A 12,356-nucleotide genomic window follows, 5' to 3' on the forward strand; every position below is an offset into this window, starting at 1 on the left:
AGGACTGTCAAGAGAAAAAAACACTTCTTCATCAACTATTGCCCAGAGAGGAGTCTCGTTAGGCTGGTTCCAAACACAAGGAGTTCCTGTAAGAGGCAGTAATGCGATTTCCACATACGAAGTCCCTTAGACCAGTGCAGACTCTTTGGCCCCAGTGAACGTGTGCTCCAGGAGACAGCTGGCCTCTGACAAAAACCAATGTCCCCAATACAGAGAGAAGAGAGGGCCTGTGTCATCAGGGCTGTTATGTCATTCATCCTTCCAGCTGTCCAGCCTTTTAGGTGGAAAGACTCATAAACGAAATTCATTGAGCCATTATGTATATGAAAATTGTGTTATCGGCTGAGTGCAGTAGCTCATGCCTGTAATCCCAACACTTTGGGAGGCTGAGACAGGAGGATCATTTGAGGCCAGGACTTCAAGACCAATCTGGGCAACATAAGGAGACCCTGTTTCAATTTTTTAAAATTCTAAAGAAAAATAAAAATATGTTATCACATTATTTAACAGGTTGGTAGCAAAGTCTCTCTCTGATCTCCCCCTGCCAACTGCTGTGGTAACTCCTTCCTGCAGGAAGCTATGAAAGAAGAAGCCTGGGCCAGGCATGGTGGCTCAAGCCTGTAATCCTAGCACTTTGGGAGACCAAGGTGGGTGGATCGCCTGAGGTCAGGAGTTTGAGACCAGTCTGGCCAACATGGTAAAACCTTGTCTCTCTTGAAAATACAAAAATTAGCCATGAGTGGTGACACACACCTATAATCCCAGCTACTCAGGAGGCTGAGGCAGGAGAATCGCCTGAACTGGGAGGAAGAGGTTACAGTGAGCTGAGATCGTGCCACTGCTCTCCAGCCTGGGTGACAGAGAACAACACCATCTCAAAAATTAAATTAAATTAAAATTAAAAAATAAAAGAAAGGAGAAGCCTGGCAGCTCTGAGAACAGGTACCTCTCTCCTTGTAGTTCCCTGTGCCTGTCTCCCAAACCTGAGCTAAGACAAGCACATGGCTTCAAGGTGGCAGAGTCCTCATCACAGCTGGGAAGAGAAGAAAAGCCCTTGCTTTAAGACCTGCACTGGGTACCTTGAAAACTGGTATGTTTCAACAGGCAAGAATTCCCTTGCTAAATTCTTTTTTGTTGTTGTTTTTGTTGCTGTTTTTGAGACAGAGTCTCACTCTGTTGCCCAGGTTGGAGTGCAGTGGTGCGATCTCGGCCCACTGCAACCTCCGCCTCCTGGGTTCCAGCGATTCCCCTGCCTCAGCCTCCTGAGTAGCTGGGATTGCAGGCGTGAGCCACTGCACTCGGTCCCCCCTTGCTAAATTCTATCAAAGGAATATTTCCCCTACAGGGGTACCCAGTATGATCTCGCATATATGAATACCTAAATAGTTTCCCTCCATTACTGCCGAGGTGGAACTAAGGGGCCTATAAAGTGTGAAATGAGAAATGGTTGCCGTGCGGTTTAATGCTAATTACCACTCAGGTGATGTGGCTAAGGCTTCCACATTCTTACAGCTCCTGAAATCAGAATCTGGTTAGCGGCTATTTTAAGACTGCATTATAAAACCTGCCTCCAAATGCTTTCTAAATAAGGAGACTGTTATGGGCTGCCACCCATCTTTCCCTCCTGTTAATCATTTCAAGGATTTATGTTGTATACACAGGGTGACTACTAACCAATTAAAGCGTTAAGGACATTTTTTAATTTGAATGATTTAGTTGACTTTAGAAGAATCCTCCTTCCCCACCATCCCTCTACAGCTTTTAATTTACGTACCCAAATTCTATCACAGTCTATTAAAGGTATAAACAAATAAGTTCTAAGTCTACTGATAAAAGCTAGGGAAATGGTTTTTATTTTTAAATAACATATTTGTGTTAGAATGATTGGCTTAATTACAGAACTAAAAACAATTGTGAACCCTAGACTTTCTCTTCCCAAGTTGTGCTGTTTTGACTGCTTCAGCCGTAGGATAACCAATCCACTCCTTTTGTTCTATTTTCCAGGTTTCCAACCTGCCATATTTATACTAAAAATCATTGGTGATTCTGCAAGACAAAAAAACATTTAGTGACATGTAGTTCTCCCAATATCTTTACTGAGTTACAAAATTACTAATAACATGCATAGTCTTTCCCTCCAAGCTAACTTTCTTCTTGTGTCCATATATCTGCCCAAAGTCAGAATCCAATTAGTCATCTTAGAATATTGTTTCGACTTTGCAAAAAAAAAAAAAAGAACATTGTTTCAACTCTAATACCCACTCAACCTGCACCCAATCCAATCAATCAACAGCCCAAGTTGATCCCATCTCTGAATTAACTCTTTTTTGTTTGTTTGTTTAATAGAGATGAGGTCTCACTATGTGGCCCAGGCTGCTCTCAAACTCCTAAGCCCAAGGAATCCTCCCGCCTCAGCCTCCCTAAGTGACGAGATTACAGCACCTAGGCAGCCACTGCACCCAGCCTGAATTAACTCTTTAACCCCCCCTTTTTTTTTCTGAGACAGAGTCTCACTCTGCTGCCCAAGCTGAAGTGCAGTGGCACAATCTCCATTCACTGCAACCTCAGACTCCAGGGTTCAAGCGATTCTCCTTCCTCAGCCTCCTGAGTAGCTGGGACCACAAGCCCGTGCCACCAACGTCAGGCTATGTTTTGTATCTTTGATAGAGACAGGGTTTCACCGTGTTAGACAGGCTGGTCTCAAACTCCTGACCTCAAGTGATCTTCCCTCCTTGGCCTCCCAAAGTGCTAGGACTACAGGCGTGAGCCCCCACACCCAGCCCTGAATTAACTATTGAATCCACACCCCCTCCCCAGGCCTGGTACCACTGTTGTAGCTCAGGACCTGGCTGTGCCTCACCAGAATAGTGAGTGTAATAACCCAGTGGGTTCACCTTGACCACTGCCTAGACAGAGCCAATTTATCAAGACAGGAAGAATTGCAATAGAGAAAACAGTAAAGAGTCATTCACACAGAGTTAGCTATGCAGGAGACTGGAGTCTTATTATTACTCAAATCAGTCTCCCTGAGCATACGGGAATCAGAGTTTTTAAGGATAATTTGGTGGGTGGGGGGACAGCCAGTGAGTCAGGAGTGTTGATTGGTTGGGTCAGACATTAACTCACCTGGGTGAGTTCCACAAGAACACAGATGGATGGGGGCCACAGGATCAGATGAGCCAATTTATCGATCTGGGTGGTGCCAGCTGATCCGTCAAGTGCAGAGTCTGCAAAATATCTCAAGCACTGACCTCAGGCTTTACAAAGTGATGCTATCTCCAGGAACAATCTGGGGAGGGTCAGAATCTTGTAGCCTCCAACTGCATGACTCCTAAAACATAATTTCTCATCTTTTGACTAATTTGTTAGTCTACAAAGACACTCTCATCCCCAGGCAAGAAAGGGGTTTGTTTTGGGGAAGCGCTGTTATCATCTTTGTTCTAAACTATAAACTATAAGCTAAGTGCCTCCCAAAATTATGTCTAGGAATGAACAAGGATAGCTTGGAGGTTTGGCTCGCTCTCGGCTCACTGCACCCTCTGCCTCCCAGGTTCAAGCAATTCTCCTCCCAAGTAGCTGGGATTACTGGCATGAGCCACCATGCCTAGCTAATTTTTGTATTTTCAGTAGAGATGGGATTTCACCATGTTGGTCAGGCTGGTCTCGAACTCCTGATCTCGTGATCTGCCTGCCTCGGCCTCCCAAAGTGCCAGGATTACAGGCATAAGCCACCATGCCCAGCCTGTTTTGGGAGGCTTTGAGACAGGGTCTTACTCTGTCACTTAGGTTGGAGTGTAGTGGCACGATCCCAGCTCACTGCAGCCTTGACCTCTTGGGCTCAAGCGATCATCCCACCCCTCAGCCTCCTAAGTAGCCAAGCCTACAAGCACGCACCACCACATCCAGCTAATTTTTGTATATTTTGTAGAGGTAGGGTTTCGCCATGTTGCCTAGGCTGGTCTTGAACTCCTGGCTCAAGTGGTCCACCCACCCTGGCCTCTCAAAATTCTAGGATTACAGGCGTGAGCCACCACTGCACCCAGCCACGTGATGTTCTAAACACAAATCAGAACCCTAGCTTCGCGTCCACCATATACAGAGTCCATGGTCTTTGGAATGGCCCATTGAGGACATTTCTTGCCTCCCCCAGGCCAACTTGGGACCCCCAGACCTTCACGTATGTCCCGTGCACTGAGGATTCCACAGCATTTTAATTCTTTGCTTGCAAAATTATCTCCCTCAAGGCCGAGCACAGTGGTTCACACTTGTAATCCCAGCACTTTGGGAGACCGAGGCAACAGATCTCTTAAAGCCAGGAGTTCGAGACCAACCTGGGCAACAGGGTCAAGAAAAAATACAAAAAAAAAAATACAAAAATTAGCTGGGTGCAGTGGCACATGTTTGTAATCCCAGCTCCTTGGGAGGTTGAAGTGGGAAGATCACATGAACCTGGGAGGTTGCGGTGAGCCAAGATCATACCACTGCACTCCAGCCTGGGTGACAGAGGTAGACCTCATCTCAAAACACAAACACACAAACTATCTGCCTCACTAGACTATGAGCATCCTAAAGGAGGGAACTCTGTTTTTCCCAGCACCCCACACTGAGAAAATGGTTTAAAAACAAACAAACAAAAGATTGCTTGTAGATAAAAAGAAAAGGCCAGGCATGGTAGCTCACTCCTGTAATCCCAGCACTTTGGGAGGTTGAGGCAGGTAGATCACCTGAGGTTAGGAGTTGGAGACCAGCCTGACCAACATAAGGAGACCCTGTCTCTAAAAAAGGAAGAAAGAATAGAAGATGGGCAATAGGAAGCCCATTGAGCTTCACATATTGTGATAGTCCACAAATATGTCTTGTCAGCCTGCTCACCTGACTTCCCAGCATGAAAAAGGGGATTCCAGTAGAGTAACCATTGCCGCATTCAGTCTATTTGGGGCGAATCCCCTAGCAGCAGGCCAGCTTTGAGTATGTGTGACCTATACCATCACACAGGATCCCACACTTAAAAAGCCCTTACACTTAATTTAACGCTCTTCTGTTACTATCTTGAAATTCTTCTTTTTTTTTTTTTTTTTATGATGGAGTCTCACTTTGTCGCCCAGGCTGGAGTACAGTGGTGCGATCTTGGCTCACTGCAACCTCCACCTCCCGGGTTCAAGCGATTCTCCTGCCTCAGCCTCCTGAGTAGCTGGGACTACAGGTGCGTGCCACCACACCGGCTAATTTTTCATTTTTAGTACAGATAGGATTTCACCATGTTGTCCAGGCTGGTCTCAAACTCCTGACCTCGGGTGATCTGCCCACCTCAGCCTCCTAAAGTGCTGGGATTACAGGCATGAGCCACCGCGCCCGGCCTCAGCCATCACGCCTGGCTGAAATTCTTTGTGGGTGTTTGTTTGTTTGTTTGTTTGTTTGTTTGTTTTTGAGATGGAGTTTTGCTCTTGTTGCCCAGGCTGGAGTGAAATGGTGCAATCTTGGCTCACCACAACTTCTGCCTCCCAGGTTCAAGCGATTCTCCTGCCTCAGCCTCCTGAGTAGCAATGCCTGGCAATTTTGTATTTTTTTTTTCTAGTAGAGACGGGGTTTCTCCATGTTGGTCAGGCTGGTCTCAAACTCCTGACCTCAGGTGATCCACCCACCTCAACCTCCCAAAGTGCTGGGATTACAGGCATGAGCCACTGCAACCGGCTCGAAATTCTTAATAAGTTATTAACAATGAGCTCACATTTTCTATCAGCACTGAGTTCTGCAAATTCTGTAACCGGTCCTGCCTAGTGGATATGGAAATTGTAAGGGCTGGGGACTCAGATCCTTCTGCTTCCTACTCCCTGTCTCATCCTCTCATGCATGTATTCACCAAGCAGTCATTATCTGCAGACTGAGTGAATACTTTTATTGTTTCTATCTACTGCTATTTTTCAAGGTTATGTCGTCAATTTTTTTTTTTTTTTTTTTTTTTGAGACAAAATCTCGATCTGTCGCCCAGGCTGGAGTGCAGTGGTGTGATCTCAGCTCACTGCAGCATCTGCCTCTCGGGTTTAAGCAATTCTCCTGCCTCAGCCTCCAGAGTAGCTAGGACTGTAGGCTTCTACCACCACGCCCGGTTAATTTTTGTATTTTTAGTAGAAATGGAGTTTCATCATGTTGGTCAGGATGGTCTCGATCTCTTGACCTTGTGATCTGCCCGCTTCACAAAGTGCTGGGATTGCAGGCGTGAGCCACCGCGCCCAGCTGTATGTTATCACTACTGAATTTAATAAAACACGTATTTATTTGAAAGAGTTTCTTAATTTTATGTGAGATTTTATCTATGAGTATATCTTCTACCCAAGAAAGTCCTCGTTAGGTACCAGCCTATCTCTAACAGTCTTCTAACACTTGCTAAGTTCCCTTTGTAACTTAGAGGAGGCTACAGGTTGAGAACCTTTCCCAAGCAGAAATATCTGATTAGAATTCAACAGCTCCTGGTGTACTTTTCACCTCCTGGGAGCCAGGAGCCCAGGCACACCTAAGCACTGTCACTTAGATGCTACTACCCAGGAGATGAAGAGGTGATAAGAAGCTCTCCCAGGGAGATCACGGTCACAGTATCCCTACTGGCTATCACCTGCAGGACTCCTCTCCACAGCTCCTTCTCAGCTCCAACCCATCTTCCCAGCCTGCACCTTTGGGCAGCCACTGATTTCCAGAGCCCCCACAGACTTCCAGCAGATTCCGTTTCCATTTGAGGAAGCATGAGTGGGTTGCTGCTGCTTGTCACATGGGAGAGCTTTCTAAAAAGTGATAAAAATCAAAACTGCTTTTGCTGCAGGTTCTTCTTCCTTTCACTTGTCCCCACCCCTCACATGGTAGTGAGAGGTGAAGCCAGCTGGGCTTCTGGGTGGAATGGGAACTTGGGGAACTTTTATGTCTAGCTAGATTGTAAACGCACCAATCAGCACTCTGTAAAATCGCACCAATCAGCACTCTGTGTCTAGCTAAAGGATTGTAAATGCACCAATCAGTGCTCTATAAAATGGACCAATCAGCAGGATGTGGGTGGGGCCAAATAAGGGAATAAAAGCTGGCCACCCGAGCCAGCAGCAGCAACCCACTTGGGTCCTCTTCCATGATGTGGAAGCTTTGTTCTTTCACTCTTCTCAATAAATCTTGCTGCTGCTCATTCTTTGGGTCTGCACTACCTTTATGAGCTGTAACACTCACCGCAAGGATCCGCAGCTTCATTCCTGAAGTCAGCAAGACCACGAACCCACCAGGAAGAACAAACAACTCTGGACACACCACCTTTAAGAGCTGTAACACTCACTGTGAAGGTCTGCAGCTTTACTCCTGAAGTCAGCGAGACCACGAACCCACCAGAAGGAATAAACTCCAGACACATCTGAACATCTGAAGAAACAAACTCCAGACATACCATCTTTAAGAGTTGTAACACTCACCACGAAGGTCTATGGTTGAAGTCAGCAAGACCAAGAACCCACTGGAAGGCATAAATTCCAGACACAGTAGGTAGGAGTGCATGGTGATAGATAACACAGTTGCCTGCCTCCAGGGGCCTCAGCCAAGCTCTGCCCTAGCCCCTGGCCACATGGAGCACACGTTTGGCATTTGACTCAACAGGTAGTTGTTGTTAGTTCCCCACCCTCTCTCTCTACCTGATCCACCTGGGAGTAACACCTAAAGGTTACTTTGGCCTCACCAGGTGCACAGTCTGTCCCAAACCCTTTGTGTGTGTGTGTGTGTACATATATATATGTGTATATATATGTGTGTGTGTATATATGTGTGTGTGTGTGTATATATATATATATATATATTTTTTTTTTTTTTTTTTTTGAGATGGAGTCTGCCTCTGTTCCCCAGGCTGGAGTGCAGTGGTGCTATCTTGGCTCCCAAGTAGCTGGGATTTCAGGCACGTACCACCATGCCCAACTAATTTTTTGTGTTTTTAGAAGAGATGGGGTTTCACCATGCTGGTCAGGCTGGTCTCGAACTCCTGACCTTGTGATCCACCCACCTTAGCCTCCTAAAGTGCTGGGATTACAGGTGTGAGCCACTGTGCCCAGCTCAGAGCCAAGCTCTTTTACCACTAAACACTACTGCCTTCCCCTGGACCATCTAGCTAGCTGTGGTCCACTGTGACCTCAGATATCTTTCTAGAACTAATGCATTTGTACCAATTCTGTGCCAGCGTTCTACACGCATAAACATGCCATCTTATAATAGTGCCTACTGAATGGCATTGCTTTTCACTAAGAGTCGCTCCAAATGCCCACCCCAATCTATTACGAAGGCTGGTGGTAAGAGTTCAGAGTGGGGACAAAGGTGGAAGTTGAGAGCTGGAGGACCGGGTGTGTAGAAGCTAAAAGAGAAGAACGAGATGGCTTCTGTGAGAAGTACATACAGTGGATGAATCAACATTTCCTGCCTTCTCCTAGGGTGGGTCTTCCTCCAGAGCAGAGGCTGGAAAGTTAAGAACCACAATTCCCAAGCTCCAGGATTCCAGATGCTGATGAGGTTCCATCAGCCAGCAGGAAGCAACAAGGATAAGACCACCCTTCTGCTGCTTCCACTGTTTCTCGTGGCAAGGGTCATTCCTGTGGAATCCAGCTTTCCCACAGTGTCTTCCCAAACCAGCCAGTAATAAAAGAATCAGTACTTTCCTTGCTGCCTGACCTCCCACTTCTTTTTTTTTTTTTTCTTTTCTTTCTTTTTCTTTTTTTTTTTTTTTTTTGGTGGAGGGAGAGGGGATGGAGTCTCACTCAGCCATCCAGGTTGGAGTGCAGAGGCATGATCTCTGCCCCCCCGGGTTCAAGTGATTATCCTGTCTCAGCCTCCCGAGTAGCTGGGATTACAGGTTCACACTACCACACCCGAATAATTTTTATATTTGTAGTAGAGACGAGATTTCACCATGTTGGCCAGGATGGTCTCGATCTCTTGACCTCGTGATCCACCCGCCTTGGCTTCCCAAAGTGCTGGGATTACAGGCATGAGCCACCATGCCTGGCCTTCTTATTGTTGTTTTTTTCTTTTTTTTTTTTTTTTTTTTGAGACGGAGTCTCACTCTGTCCCCCAGGCTGGAGTACAGTGGCACGATCTCAGCTCACTGCAACCTCCACTGCCCGGGTTCAAGCAATTCTCGTGCCCTAGCCTCCCAAGTACCTGGGACTATAAGCATGTGCCACCACGCCTGGCTGATTTTTTTGTATTTTTAGTAAAGACAGGGTTTCACCATGTTGGCCGGGCTGGTCTTGAACGCCTGACCTCAGGTGATCTGCCCGCCTTTGCCTCCCAAAGTGATGGAATTATAGCCGTGAACCACCATGGCTGGCATATCTTCCCCCTTCTAAAGCTCAGAGTGGTACCTTCAGCCTCCTGATCAATTCTGTAATCAATATTAATTCTCCTTCAGCCTAAACTAGCTAGCCAGCTAGAGTAGATTATGTCTGTCACTGACTCCTGACCAATACAGCATTGAGATGAAAACTTGACCATGACTAGGGTGGGAAGGAAATTTCGTTGCCAAAGACTTCATTTAAACAAAAAGCATAGAGAATAGCATGACAAACATCTTTGTATCCACCACCAAGTTTCAAAAATAAAATCGAGGCTGAGTGAGGTGGCTCACACCTGAAATTACAGCAATTTGGGAGGCCAAAGCAGGCGGATCACTTGAGGTCAGGAGTTCCAGACATCCTGGCCAACATGGCAAAGTCCCTGACTCTACTAAAAATACAAAAATTAGACTGGCATGGTGGCACCGCGTGTAATCCCAGCTACTTGAGAGGTTGAGGCACGGGAATCATTTGAACCTGAGAGGCAGAGGTTGCAGTGAGCCAAGACTGGGCCACTGCACTTCAGCCTGCAATACAGAGTGAGACTCTGTCTCAAACAACAACAACAACAACAACAACAAAGGCGGGTGCAATGGCTCACGCCTGTAATCCCAGCACTTTGGGAGGCCGAGGCAGATGAATCACATAAGGTCAGGAGTTCAAGACCATCCTGGACAACATGGTGAAACCCTGTCCATACTAAAAATTCAAAAATGAGTCTGACATGGCGGTGGGTGCCTGTAATCCCAGCTACTGGGTAGGCTGAGGCAGGAGACTCACTTGAACCTGGGAGGTAGAGGTTGCAGTGAGCTGAGATCTCACCACTGCACTCCAGTCTGGGTAACAGAGCCAGATTCCATCTCAAAAAAAAAAAAAAAAAAAAAAAAGAAGGAAATAAAATTGATGCCTCTGTTTCCTCTTTACCACTTAAAAGCCCTACCTCTTATTTCAAGGACCTACCATCTTGAAGCGCCTGTGTGTCTACATTTTCACCTCTCATGTAGCCCGCATATCCCTGACTTTGTGTGCCTCCTTCTACAACTTGCTTTTTTTCCTCAACATTATGTTTTAGAGATTTACCAATACTGATATACGGTCAGCCTGGTTTATTCTTTTTTTTGAGACAGAATCTTGCTCTGTCACACAGCTGGCATGCAGTGCAGTGGTATGATCATAGCTCACTGCAGCCTCAACCTCCTGGGGCTCAAGCGATTCCCCTGCATCAGCCTCCTGAGTAGCTGGGAGCACAGGCATGCAATAACACGGCTGGCTTATTTTTTAATTTATTATAAAAACAGGGTCCTAGCCAGGCGCGGTGGCTCATGCCTATAATCCCAACACTTTGGGAGGCTGAGGCGGGTGGATCACCTGAGGTCAGGAGTTTGAGACCAGCCTGGCCAACATAGTGAAACCCTGTATCTACTAAAAATACAAAAAAGTAGCTAAGCGTGCTGGTGAGCACCTGTAATCCCAGCTACTAGGGAGGCTGAGGCAGAAGAATTGCTTGAACCTGGGAAGCGGAGGCTGCAGTAAGCTGAGATCACACTATTGCACTCCAGCTGGGACAAGAGCAAAACTCTGTCTCAAAAAAACAAACAAACAAACAAACAAAAAAAAAAAAAAAAAAAAAAAAAAAAAAAAAAAAACAGGGTCTTACTATGATGCCCAGGCTGGTCTTGAACTCCTAGGCTCAAGAGATCTTCATGCCTCAGCTTCCCAGAGTGCTAGGATTATAGGCATGAGCTACCAAACCCAGCCCTCAGTTTATCGCCCAGGCCGGAAAGCAGTGACTCAATAACGACTGATTGCAGCACCTTCCTGGGTTCAAGCCGACCTCCCAAGTAGCTGGAACTACAGCCATGTCTGGCTAATTTTTAATTTTTTTTTTTTGTAGAGGTGGAGTTCTGCCATTTTGCCCAGGTTAGTCTCAAACTCCTGGGCTCAAAGGATCTTCCCACCTTGGCCTCCCAAAGTGCTGAGATCATAGCTGTGAGCCACCATGCTCAGCCAGTTTATTCCTTTAAACAGTTGGATGGTATTCCATGCATGAATATATAATCTGCATGGTTACATCACAGTTTATTCTGCTATCGATGAGGGACGTAGTTTAACTTTCTGAACTCTAACTGGGGATGGTATTTCAAATGTCTTCAGGACAGACAGATAAGAGAAATACATGAAATGCTTTGCAGAGCACCAATAATGACCGGTGCCCATGGTGACCAAGGCATTCACATTTCCGTCTTAAAACTGCACTGGCTGGGCACGCCTCATCCCTAGAGCATCAGTGTCCACTGTGGTGTCCCCAGTCTCTACGCTTACGGTTGAGGCTTCTTAAGACAAAAACCCATGACAAACGGTACCAGATCACTTTCAGGAAATGAAAATAAAGTGGATGACTGGCTTCCCATCCCAACAGCATGCGCCTGAGTTCTGGGAAGATGCTGGTGATCTCACTGACCAATCATGGAGCCGTTCTAACACCTTTGCCAGGAATTCTGGATGATACCAGTAGCTCAGTGCAAACAATTCAGGAGTTTCTCAATAACCAGGGCTGGAGATTAGTTACTTTGTCACCCAAAGCTACTGAATCATGGAAAGTGAAGATACATTTGCTATGGTTCAGTTCCAGTCAGTAGAACTTCCCTGGACACTGTGGGAAGAAGGAGAAAAGAATGGCTTTGCAGACAAACATGCATAAATCCCAGTTCTGCCTCTTTCTTTGTTTTGTTTTTGTTTTGTTTGGTTTGGTTTGGTTTTTGTTTGTTTTTGAGACGGAGTGTCGTTGTGTTGCCCAGGCTGAAGTGCAGTGGTGTGATCTCAGCTCACTGCAACCTCCACCTCCTGGGTTCAAGCAATTCTCCTGCCTCACCTTCCTGAGCAGCTGGGAATACAGGCGTGCACCACCACGCCCGGCTAATTTTTGTATTTTTAGGAGAGACAGGGTTTCGTGGTGTTGGCCAGGCTGGTCTGGAACTCCTGAACTCAGGTGATTCACCCACCTCGGCCTCCCAA

The 12,356-nt window shown here is 46.3% G+C and overlaps 1 long non-coding RNA gene across 1 annotated transcript; it reads right to left on the minus strand.

Moving 5' to 3' along the window:
• Nucleotides 1-1,827: 1,827 nt before the first annotated feature.
• Nucleotides 1,828-12,001, minus strand: LOC104662075. Its single transcript, XR_747934.2, has 2 exons — nt 11,803-12,001; nt 1,828-2,046 (listed from the first exon to the last, which is right to left on the minus strand). It is a non-coding gene; the product is annotated as an uncharacterized LOC104662075 (long non-coding RNA).
• Between the last annotated feature and the right edge of the window lie 355 nt (nt 12,002-12,356).

Source organism: Rhinopithecus roxellana, chromosome 2 (assembly GCF_007565055.1).
Source record: "Rhinopithecus roxellana isolate Shanxi Qingling chromosome 2, ASM756505v1, whole genome shotgun sequence".
Classification (NCBI taxonomy): Eukaryota; Metazoa; Chordata; class Mammalia; order Primates; family Cercopithecidae; genus Rhinopithecus; species Rhinopithecus roxellana.